This window comes from Lithobates pipiens, unplaced genomic scaffold (assembly GCF_037356315.1).
Source record: "Lithobates pipiens isolate NorthernLeopardFrog02 unplaced genomic scaffold, aLitPip1_a1.2 Scaffold_16, whole genome shotgun sequence".
Lineage (NCBI taxonomy): Eukaryota > Metazoa > Chordata > Amphibia > Anura > Ranidae > Lithobates > Lithobates pipiens.
In genome coordinates this window covers 66,679,172-66,692,142 of record NW_027507748.1, presented here as the reverse complement: position 1 = coordinate 66,692,142, position 12,971 = coordinate 66,679,172, and the positions used below count along the sequence as shown (strand labels likewise).

The 12,971-nt window shown below is 44.1% G+C and overlaps 1 protein-coding gene across 1 annotated transcript in view; it reads left to right on the top strand.

Annotated features, from left to right (window-relative positions):
• The first annotated feature begins 3,335 nt into the window (after positions 1–3,335).
• The window catches only part of BACH1 (BTB domain and CNC homolog 1), a 65,551-nt gene continuing 55,915 nt past the window's right edge, over positions 3,336–12,971 (top strand). The window contains exon 1 of the mRNA XM_077480015.1: positions 3,336–3,483. The gene's annotated coding sequence lies outside the window, so the exon portion shown is untranslated. The remainder of the gene's footprint in view (positions 3,484–12,971) is intronic.

Genomic DNA, 12,971 nt, shown 5'->3' with positions numbered 1-12,971 from the left:
AGTGCGGTGCGAATCACATTCGTTCTCATAAACCGCTGCAATGTGAACCCAGCCTTAGTGACACTGGCGACGGGGGGTGATCACGGGGTTAAACCTTTATTGGGGGGGTTAGGGGGGTACATTAGAACTAAAGGGGGCTAACCCTAACTGCCCTAACAGTTATTACAGTCACAAATGACACCAATGCAAAAAAAAAAAAAAAAAAAAAAAAAATGACATTGGTGTCACTGTGACTGGGGGGCAGGGGTAATTGGGGGGGTGATCGGGGGGTAAAGGGGGGGTGTGAGTGTGCCTGGCATGTTCTACTGTGTGTGGGATGTGTTGGTGCAACTCACTGATCCGCTCTCCTCCGTGTCGGAACGAAAAATACCGACACGGAGGAGAGAATACATCACTTCCTCTCCTGTGTTTACATTACAGGAGAGGAAGTGATGTCACCGGGGATTTCCATTCGTCGGGAGCGATCGCGAGGGGGTGGCCATGAATGAATGGCCGTCCCCTCGTCCGGGATCGCTCCCGAACGAAAACCGACCGCCGCAGGCACCGGGCGGGGGCCCGATCGGGCCCCCGACCCGCGGGAGGCAAATCACGTACATGTACGTGCTTATGCCTGCCCGTGCCATTCTGCCGACGTACATCGGCGTGAGGCGGTCGGCAAGTGGTTAAGGGGTCGTGTCCTATGCCTGCATACTTTTGCTAATAGGTGTCCCTCATTCCCATCTCAAAAAGATGGGAGGTATGCCTGTGCCTGCGTGGGTTTCCTCCAGGTTCCCCAGTTTCCTCCCGCACTCCAAAGACAGGCTGGTAGGTTAATTGGTTCCTGTCTAAATTGGCCTTAGTATAAGTATGTCTGAATGTGAGCTAGGGAGCTTAAATTGTAAGCTAAATAAGTACCTGTAATAAATAAATAAAAATATACATAAATCTCCCCTAAGCTAATGGATATAGGAATTGTAGTATTCAAAGAGGCCACTAAGAGACAGTATTAGGCATATGCAATAAAGAGGAACAGAGCAAGGGAAAACTGTAGGTTCTGAGTTACTGAAATGTGACAGGAGGGACACATCACTTGTGCATGCCAAAGAAAAAAAATGAAAAAATTAGAATGCAAGTGGACATCATTGGATGTTTAGTTTGGCTAATCTGGCTCATAGTGACCAATTGGAAGCCACCTTTTAACAATCAAATAAAACTGGACTCTTAGATACATAGAAATAAAGAAAAGTGACAGCAGAAAAAAGACCAGGTGGTCCATCGAGTCTTCCCTTTGCTTTGTTTTTTTTGTTGTTTTTAATTTTTTATTTCTACATGTTGTTTTTGTCATTTTCGTTTTTATCTGAGTATATGTTTGTCCCAAGCATGCTTCAATCTACTTTTGCCGTGTACACATGACTGGACTTTTCGACAGCAAAGGTCCGTGTGTGGGCTTCATCTGACCTTTGCTGTCTAAAAATCAGACGTACTTTAGATTTAGAACATGTTTCAAATCTTTCCGATGGACGCGAGTCCGGACGAAAAATCCATTTGTCTGTATGCTAGTCCGACGGACAAAAACCGACGCTAGGGCAGCTATTGGCTACTGGCTATGAACTTCCTGATTCTGGTCCGGTCGCACGTCATCACGGACGAAACCGTCAGACTTTGGTGTGATTGCGTGTGTCCAAGTCTGTTCGTTCGGAAAATCTGTCGGAAGTCCGCTGAAAGTCCGTTGGGAAGACAGTCGGACTTAGTCTGCCGGAAAGTCCGGGCATGTGTACGCAGCATAACTCTTGAAAGCTGATCTCTAACTCAAACCACTTACTGTAAGTTCCATACGGCAGACACGTTATATTGTCAAAAGTATTGTGACATCTGCCTTTACAAGTACATGAACTTTAATGGCGTCCCAGTCTTGCGTAGGGTGCAATATTGAGTTGGCCCACCCTTTACAAGGTTTGACTGTGTCTATAGGAATGTGTTGACCATTCTTCCAGAAACACATTTGGGAGGTCAGGCACTGATGTTGGACGAGATGGCCTGGCTCTCAGTCTCCGCTCTAATTCATCCCAAAGGTGTTATATTGGGTTCAGGTCAGGACTCTGTGCAGGCCGGTCAAGTTCCCCCACCCCAAACTCGCTCATCCATATCTTTATGAGCGTATGAGCGAGTCTTCATGGACCTTGCTTTGTGCACTGGTCCAAATTATGGTGTGGGGTTGTTTTTCAGGGGTTGGGCTTGGCCCCTTAGTTCCAGTGAAGGGAACTCTTAAGGCGTCAGCATGCCCAAACATTTTGGACAATTTTATGCTCCTAACCTTGTGGGAACAGTTTGGGGGTGACCCCTTCCTGTTCCAACATGACTGAGCACCACTGCACAAAGCAAGGTCCATAAAGACATAGGCCGCGTACACACGGGCGGACTGTTCGCCCAACTTTGTCCGCTGAACAGTGTTTGGGCGGACAGTCCGCTCGTGTGTGGGCTTTCAGCGGACAGTTTCAGCGGACAGTTGGACGGACAAGGTTTTTCGGAAATTCCGAAAAACTGTCCGCTGAAACCTTGTTTGAGCGAACAGTCCCCTCGTGTGTAGGCTTGTTCGTCAAACAAAGTTGCGCGCATGCTCAGAAAGGATTTTCACGCCGAAAGCTATAATGCAGTGTATAGGACGTCGTATTTTTCGTCCCGTCGTACGTGCCGTTCACGTCATCGCGCACGGTTTCAGCAAACTGTTCGTTCGTCGTGTGTGGCCATGTCCGTCCATGCTAATTTTGAGCGGACTGTTTGCCGAAACTGTTGGACGGACAAAGTTGGGCGAACAGTCCGCGCGTGTGTACGCGGCCATAGATGAGCGAGTTTGGAGTGGAGGAAGTTGAATGGCCTGTACAGAGTCCTGACTTTAACCCTATAGAATACCTTTGGGATGAATTAGAGCGGAGACTGAGAGCCAGGCCTTCTCGCCCAACATCAGTGCCTGACCTCACAAATGCGTTTCTGGAAGAATGGTCAAACATTCCCATAGACACATTCCTAAATTAGAGCGGAGACTGTGATTCGTGTGATTGTCAGCAAGGTTTAGAGAATTCTACCAAACCAAACAAAAATCAACAATCCCCACTTTGTTTTTTTCCACCTATTCATTTTTCCTATTTTCCCAAACAAGCTCTTCTAAAAAAAAAATTTATAATGGTGTGCTGTGAACTATGATTACTGACATATCTATGATGATATTATTATTTGTGATCCTTCTGCAGAAAGAGAAAAGAGGAATTTGGGTGCATTCCATACAGTATGATACATGATGAAAGAGGCGGAACTGTCATCAGCTGACTTTCACATTGCTGGGCTGGGGAGATTAGAACATAGCACCGCTCTCACTCTTATCCCACTTATCATTTCACCAGAACGTCTACACCCCTAATATACAACCACTACATCTCCAGCAAAGGCCTCGCCGAGACCATTTGTGTTTAGCAAAGGGTTCCCGATACAGAAGCCTGTTTTTGTAAGGTAAGGACTGGCATGAAGTATATACTGGGCGGCACTGTGTAAGTACATTGACTTGGTCTTATTTGTGGCTGGGGTAGTATGTGGTCCTCTACAATTTGATAAAGAATGATAACAAACAATGTAGCGCTATAATGTCAAAAAATGTAAAAAACCTAGACATAAATCACCAAATGATCTGGTAGTGAAATCAAACTTAAAAGGTCAGCACATATATCACATGTTGTGCAGTCTAGTAAGGAATACAGAAAATGTGCTTCAGTGAACTAACAATATGAGCATAAAAAAGTCCAGCTATGACAAAATAATGTGAAACGTGAGTCCAGATATTCCGTTGGTATGAACTATGTATAGCCTTCCGTTCACAGCCAGAAAATATTATAGAAAACGGTGGATACCCTTACCGAAAATGGTGGACACGAACTACTGTATAGTAAATGTGTCATGCAGGCTTATGTGCGCCACACACCATTCGTATACATCAGGTCATGGATCGCCATCCGAATAGTCGCTGCCCACTTCAGGATCGGTACACCTCAGATCTCCAGGGTTTTCAACTCTCTCTCGAAGGTTCCGGTCAGCTAGGAGCTCAGAGCGGGTTCACCATAAACAAAAAGTAAGGACACAATGCCTCTCATAGTGAAATTCCACCATTAAAGGTTTTATTTTTAAAAAAAATTCAAATGACATCTAAAAAATGACATAAAAAATATCCAAAAAGAGCAATATGGGGAGCAGGAAACGGTAGCCCGACGCGTTTCGACGAATAAGCCTTCGACTGGGGCATGAATGCGTTTCCTGCTCCCCATATTGCTCTTTTTATCATTCATTTTTATTGGATCACGTGATTCTTTTTGGATATTTTTTATGTCATTTTTTATATGTCATTTGGAATTTTTTTTTAAATAAAACCTTTAATGGTGGAATTTCACTATGAGAGGCATTGTGTCCTTACTTTTTGTTTATGGTGAACCTGCTCTGAGCTCCTAGCTGACAGGAACCTTCGAGAGAGAGTTGAAAACCCTGGAGATCTGAGGTGTACCGATCCTGAAGTGGGCAGCGACTATTCGGATGGCGATCCATGACCTGATGTATACGAATGGTGTGTGACGCACATAAGCCTGCATGACACATTTACTATACAGTAGTTCGTGTCCACCATTTTCGGTAAGGGTATCCACCGTTTTCTATAATATTTTCTGGCTGTGAACGGAAGGCTATACATAGTTCATACCAACGGAATATCTGGACTCACGTTTCACATTATTTTGTCATAGCTGGACTTTTTTATGCTCATATTGTTAGTTCACTGAAGCACATTTTCTGTATTCCTTACTAGACTGCACAACATGTGATATGTGTGCTGACCTTTTAAGTTTGATTTCACTACCAGATCATTTGGTGATTTATGGCTACGTTTTTTTTAAATTTTTTGACATTATAGCGCTACATTGTTTGTTATCATTCGTTATTTTGACTTAGTTTGTGTGTATGTTAGCTGCTGTTTTGTGTTATATCACAATTTTTTGTCACTTATATAGGGAGCGCAGTGTTTTCCCCCTCTTTTTGATCTCTACAATTTGATATGCTGGAGACAAATCAATTCAAGTATCAGTTTTCTTTTTTGATTTATGGGTGTTTTCTTTTTATCAGTTGTTTCCTGTTCAGTTGGACTAGATCCAATGTAAAACCAAATTCTAGTTTTGAGAAAAACCTTAAATATGGATTTCCCCAGCAGTTCCTGCTTCTATATTCATCTGATTGCTAGTGTTGCCCCCCCCCCAAAAAAATTATGAATCCAGTGCTGCTCCTCTTCCAGATTATATGATGCCCAGCATCATTCAACCAACTTTCTGTGAGCTTGGGGCATCCACCCCCTGCTTTGGGCTCACAGGTAAATACTGCAGAGTTTTTATGGATTCCCACAGCAGTTCCTGCTTCTATACTCACCTGATCTCCAGCATTGTTTCCCATAGACTTATCGATCCATTGCCGCTCCTCTTCCAGATTGAATGACGTCCAGCATCATTGAACCAACTTTCTGTGAGCTTGGGGGGTCAAGGCTCCACCCCTTGCTCTGGACTCACAGGTGAATACTGCAGAGTATTTATGGATTCCCACAGCAGTTCCTGCTCCTATACTCTCCTATGTTCACCTGATCTCCAGTGTTGTCCCCCATAGACTTATGGATCCATTGCCGCTCCTCTTCCAGATTGAATGACGTCCAGCATCATTGAACCAACTTTTTGTGAGCTCAGGGGGACAAGGCTCCACCCCCTGCTCTGGGCTCACAGGTGAATACTGCAGAAGAGTACTTATGGATTCTCTCAGCAGTTCCTGCTTCTATACTCACCTGATCTCCAGTGTTATTGGTTTAGCCAGCCCCCCCCCCCCCCCACCAAGCCCCCAGCATGGGAAAATGGACAATCTCTGTACCCTAAAAATAGCACAAATTTAATAAAGCTATTTTACATTTACATTTTATTTATACAAAAGGGACACATGTCCAAACATATAAAACAAACAATGCTTGCAGTAATATTTTTTGTTACATTGATATTGCTGGTGATACGGCATCCTCAGTTAAATGCTAAGGACACAGGATGTAATTAATTCTTGATGTACAGCAGATCCCCTACATGTTTCACTGTGACGACTGCTTCTTCAGGAGGAATTTATTACTACCATACAATGAGGAGCAGCCAAATATAGCAGCAGCAGTAGGGGAACCCGAGGGCACACCCCCACAGCAGACAACCACAAGCACGTAAATAAATAACAGCCAAGTAGTGGTGTAAATCAGCCTGGGGGAAGGGGTATTTGACCCCAACCACTGTGCACCCTATCAAGGTGGAGGGCCATTTCAAGGTAATCTTTGCAAAGTTTTTTAAGGGGTATTCTGCACCGGCCCCTGGGAATCGACCACCAACCTTCTATTTTATAAATTATTAACCACTTAAGTACCGAGCCTCTTTTTGAGATTTGTTGTTTACAAGTTAGAAACATTTTTTTGCTAGAAAATTACTTAGAACCCTCAAACATTATACATTTTTTTTTTCTAACACCCTAGAGAATAAAATGGCGCTTGTTGCAATACATTCTTTCACATCGTATTTGCGCAGCTGTCTTACAAGGGCAAATTTTTTGGAAAAAATACACTTTTTTGAATTAAAAAATAAGTAAACAGTAAAGTTACCCCAATTTTTTTCATACTGTGAAGATAATGTTATGGCGAGTAAATTGATACCCAACATGTCACGCTTCAAAATTGCGCCCACTTGTGGAATGGTAACAAACTTTTACCCTTAAAAATATCCATAGGTGACATTTAAAAAATTCAGAGGAGGTCTAAGGCTAGAATTATTGCTCTCGCTCTACCGATCGTGGCGATACCTCACATGTGTGGCTTGAACAGCGTTTTCTTATATGCGGGCGCTACTCAAGTATGCGTTCACTTCTGCACACGAGCTCAGCAGGACTGGGCACTTTAAAAGTTTTTTTGTTTTTTTTTCTTATTTATTTTATCTTTTATTTTATTTTTTTTACACTGTTTAAAAAAAAAATGGTGTCATTTTTATTCCTATTACAAGGAATTTCAACATCCCTTGTAATAGCAAAAAAAAAAAATTAATGACAGGACCTCTTGAATATGAGATCTGGGGTAAAAAAGACCTCAGGTCTCATATTTGCACTAAAATGCAATAAAAAAAAAAAATTGTCATTTAAAAACAAACAAAAAAAAAGAGCTATGGGTGGGAGTGATGTTTTGATATCGCTTCTGCCCTGCAATGTTATGGAGACGGGTGGGGGCCATCTTCCCCCTCACTCATCTCCGTGCCACTGAGAGGATCCGATCACCTCCGCCGCTGCCGGCAGTTCCAGTAAGCGGCGGAGGGCACGGGAACGCGGCGAGAGGGGGGGCCCCTCTCCTGTCACCGATAAAAGTGATCTTGTGGTGGATCCGCCACAGAGACCACTATTATCTGAAACCAGACCGCCAGCCAAAAAAGAGTATACTGGGGTTATGGCAGCTAGCTGCTGCCATAACAACGATAGTCTCAGGGCTGTCTTTAATATTGATTGGACCCTGGGCAAACGTTTTCTTGCCCCCCCCCCATACAATTTTGCACTTCACATGCTCTGAGACATACAATAAATAGCAGCTAGACTTAAAATCAGTTTACTGTATTAGATCAGGCAGCGACTGTGTTTGGTTGCCAGAGGTTACAGTGTATCATTGCCGCTCACTGACGGTTGCTAGAGGTTACAGCACACATTACAGCTCACTGATTAGTTGCTAGAGGTTACAGCAAATGATTTCTGCTGGTTGCTAGAGATTACTGTAAAGCAATACTGCTCACTGACGGTTGCTAGAGGTTACAGCACACATTATGGCTCGCTAATTAGTTGCTAGAGGTTACAGCAAATGATTTCTGCTGGTTGCTAGAGATTACTGTAAAGCAATACTGCTCACTGATTGCTAGAGGTTACAGCACATCATTTCCTCACTGTAGGAGGCATGATATACATATGAATGCCGCCTTTATTTACATATCTATGCCACCGGATGCAGCTATTTACATATGAATGCCGCCGCTATTTATATATGATTGCCAGTTATTTACATATAAACACAGGGCCAACTGCGGGTGAGTCATTTGTACACAACAATAAGGCAGAGCTGGGCAGCATTAGTAGCAGCACTTCACACTGAGATATCGGGACACAGCACGGAACTAAAACTTCAAGGGGCGAGGGAATTTAAACTAGGATAGTTGGCAAGTATGAGGCAGCTGCTTTGGGCCCCACAACAATGACAGGGCCCAGGGCAGCTGCCCCTTTTGCCCTGCCTTAAAAACGGCCCTGGATATTCTTCTTCAAAGATAGGACGTATATCGGCATGCAGCGTTCCGGAAGTGGTTAATAATTAAAACTGATTTTTGCTTGCTTTGTTCGTTGCTATTTTCACACCTTTAACATATATTTATTTGTTGAGCAAAATTGTAAAAAAAAAAGAATGTATTTAATTTGTAAATAACTTTTCAATGCTGACAGCTGTATAAACAAAACAGTTGCGGTAGGTATCCGTAATTGGTAAATAAAAAAAAAAAGTAAATTGAAAAAAAGTATCGATACTCGTAGGCCCCTTTCACACTGACGTCCCGTTCAGGCCCGCCTGTCAGTTTTTCAGGCGGACCTGAACGGGTGTTCCATAGAGCTCTATGGAGCGTCGGATGTCAGCGGTGACATGTCCGCTGACATCCGACCCGCTCCGATCCGAAAAAGTGTGACGGAGGAAAAAGCTATTTTTCCATCCGTCTGCGGATCGGATCGGGTGGCGACGGGCACTGCGGTCTGTCGTCATCCGATCTCCCATAGGGGAGAGCGGCGCTGTGACAGGTCCGTCCCTGCGCAGTGTGCAGAGACGGACCTGTCATCTCCCTGCTCAGCGGGGATCGACGGAGTGATCCCCGCTGAGAAAACAGATATCCACGGGGCGGATCAGAACTGATCCGCCCCGTGTGAAAGGACCCGTACTCGTGAAAAAAAATGGTATCAGTGCATTCCTAAAAGATTTCTAAATCTCTCAGGAATAGTGAGATCAGATCACTGTGCTTGTTGTGCCAGGTCCATTCACCTGTCACTGCAATTACAAGGGGAGTTCCCCCTTTTTGGATTCAAATGAACTTGAAGTGCTTGTAAACAGGAGCGGCCCATCCATTGTGGGCACATGGATGCCACCCCCCTATCCATGCTGCCGTCCTTATATTCATGGGTCCGGCTCCTTTCAGGAAGCCGGGCACATTAATTCCTATGGCGGGGTTGGGTGGGCTGTGTTTTTTTTTGAAGCACTGATTAGAGCCAGAGGCTCTAATAGGCTTCAAAATAGGGTGGGCTCGGGGCACAGAGCACTGCGTCCGAGGGCCCACTCAGGTGGCTTGTAGACATGTGCAATTTATTTAGTTCCGAATTTGTTTTATAATGAATTTTGACAAATTCGTTAATTTCGGAAATTTCGGAATATCTCGAATCTCCGAAATTATGAATTTACGAAATTAGGAATTTACGAATTTTCAAACTTCCGAATTTCTGAAAATCAGATGTAGCGATGAAACTTTGGACAAGGTGTCTGTCATGTACAAATTTAGTTTTTGCCTCAGAACAGTAAAGGGGTTCTGAGGGTTAATTATGTAGGTTTAACTTTGACATCAGTTTGGCTGGGCTGTGTTAGAGTTCTGCCTGGTCATGTGTACAGTTAGGTGTGGTTGGACGCTTTGGGTATCAGCGTTCCCCGGAGCCAATCAGTGGGTGCGCCTGGCCCCGCTGAGGAGTCTGGGGAAGGGTATTTAAGATGTTGAAGTCACGTGTTCCGGGTTTGTTCGTGAGGCCATAACTGCCTGTTCCTGATTCCCGAGGGGTCCCGGTCACGGGAGCATGTGTCGCTCCGCAACATGGTTCAAGTGACTAACCTCAATAGACCCGCCTGGTCTGGGGTAAGGATTCGTCTGTTCCCGAGTTTTGGAACCTGCTGGTCCGAGGCACAGTAACTGAGGGAGGATTCAAGGCGTCTCGGCTTGGAGGAGCACCGCAGCTCATGTAAGTGACCGGGGGAGGACTCTTCGGAGGAGGGCCAACAAGCTGGCATCCCAAGAAGTGCCTGGATGCTGGGTTGTGAAGGACACTAAGGAATCTACGCTTTTCCAGTACTGCCAAGGAGACAGAGAACGTTCCAGGTACCGAGGAAAAGGTTCCTGTTCACTTTCTGTTACCAATTATTCAAAGTCAGAGATTTCACAAGTTCCGGATCAAAGTGCTGACTGCCATAATCTCTGGCTAGAGATTTGTTCAGCCTTGAAGCACTCAGCTGTGAGTGGCTACTCTCTGGGTGGTATTAGAGACTTTCTGATGATTATCAGTTCAAGGTGCCTGAGTTTCTTCACCCTTGCCCTCTGTTCCCATATGTGACTGTGTTTGTTGGATGTTACCCCTGCAAATAAAAACCTTTGTAAAGGACTTTTATGGTGTCAGCGTCCAAAGTTGTTGGGTACTAACCCTGGGAACCCCTAAACATGGAAGAACAAGCCAAGCAGAGGTAACCGGTAAGGCCAAAAGTTAAGGAATTTCGGAAATTCGAACTTTCAGAAATTTTAAAATTTGGAAATTTGGAAATCTGAAAATTCAAAGGATTTAAAATCTGAAAATTCAAAGGAATAAAAATCTGAAGATTCGAATACCTGAAAATCTGAAATAATAACTAACTAATAATAAATATTAAATCATAGGTATTGGAATTTCCTTTCAAATGTTGCTGTTAGTGAACGTAACGAGTACAAATTTATCTGAAGTTATGAATTATCTGAAATAACGAATGCCGTATCTAAATGAATGGAACATAACAATCTAATAATAAATAACAATAATAATAATAAAACCTTTTTATTTTTTTATTAATTTGTTCCATTCCATTTGTTTAGATGCGGCATTTGTTATTTCGGATAATTCATAACTTCAGATAAATTTGTATTCGTTACGTTCACGTTCAAATTTGAAAGGAAATTCCAAAACTTATAATTTAATAGTTATTATTTTGAATTTGACTGATTTTCTTTCTTTTTTTCAGATTTTCGAATTTCCGAAAATGCAGAAATTCTAAAATTCGAATTAGAAAATTCAGAAATACAGAAATTCGGAAATCCAAAAATTTGAAATTTGGAAATCCAAATATTCGTTTTTCCAAATTCCGAATGATCGAATTTCCAAAAAAAAAAAGTTTAAAACGAAAACTAACACATTTGTTGTCAGTGCACGTCTAGTGTCTTGCAACATCAAATGAAAATTTGCTGTTGCAACACTGATCCTCTTTCTGGCCAATCAGGAAGCGTGTCTGATACTCGTCACACGATTGGCTGAAAGGACAGCTATTGGACGCCTAGATGAAGAAGGGAGGAGCCGCACAGAAGACACAGGAGGCCATCCATAGTAGCCTGCTGCAACCGGAGCTTACAACTCTCCGAAGCCTGCAACCCCGCTGCTGCCCACCGGAGCTGACAACCTGCACGCCGGGCCTGCTGAGGCAAGTGCGGGGTGGTGGCGGGTGCTGAGATGCCACCGACCAACCGCCACTGGTTGTAAACCCTGGACATGAAATATGAACAAAGCATATCAATCTATAGTGTGTACTTGTCTGAAATATTTTTGTCTGTTGCTTCCATTTTTGACATGTTTTCCTGACAATAAGAGAAAAAAAAGGTGTCAGGGGAGAAATCTTGAGCACACAGCTTGTGATTGACATCCTATGCTATGTTCCTGTGTGAAGCGGGGTGTTTCCCTTCTATCTAATGAGCTCTCTTCGCTGTGCTCTTCAATGTGTAATGCCAGCTCCCTGCCCTCCACTTTCTGAAAACTCAGACAAGCTTTATAAATTCTGCACTTTCAACAGATGTAGAGAAGAGAGTGCTGCGGATAAACAGGTACAACTTATGTAGGATGATTTACTTCATCTCTGTATATGACCTGAGGCCAGTCACTTCACTAGTTATATGTTTATAACCACTTTAAAGAGGAAGTAAACCCTGATGGATTTACTTCCTCTTTGATTTCCTGCAAAGGTAAAGCATCATGGACTACTATGCATTGCATAGTAGTCCATTATGTGTCACTTACCTGACACAGGAGCCAGCGAAGTCACCGCTGTCCCCTGTAGTCCGGAGCCTCCATCTTCTTGGTGGGTCTCGCTGCTCCGGCGCTGTCATTCATCGGAGCCGCGATGACGTCACTCCTGCGCATGTGCACGGGAGCCGCCACTCGCGGCATATCGCCGTTAACTGCGGCGCGCTCAGTGCGCCTGCGCGCCGCCGTTGACAGAGGTGCGCTCTGACAGAGGTGCGCTCTTTCGGCAAATATCTCCTAAACCGTGTAGGTTTAGGAGATATTTCTTGGACCTACAGGTAAACCTTAATCTAGTCCAACATTGAGTAACAGAAGAGCTTAAAGAGGAAGTAAACCCTGATGAGTTTACTTCCTCTTTCATTCCCTGCAAAGGCAAAAGCATGATGGACTACTATGCATCGCATAGTAGTCCATTATGTGTCACTTACCTGACACAGGAGCCAGCGATGTCATCGCTGTCCCCTGTAGTCCGGCGCATCCATCTTCTTAGTGGAGTCTCGCTGCTCCGCCGCTGTCATTCGGCAAAGCCGCGATGACGTCACTCCCGTGCATGCGCACGGGAGCCGACACGCGCTGCATCTTCGTCGTTGACGATGCCGCGCTCAGTGCGCCTGCGCGCCGCTGTCTACAGCGCATGAGCCGTAGACAGCGGTGCCTGTCTTTCGCCAAATATCTCCTAAACCGTATAGGTTTGGGAGATATTTCTTGGACCTACAGGTAAGCCTTAATCTAGGCTTACCTGTAGGTCAAAGTGTGTTGTAAGGGTTTACAACCACTTTAAAGTGGTTTTAACCACTTGCTTACTGGGCACTTAAACCCCC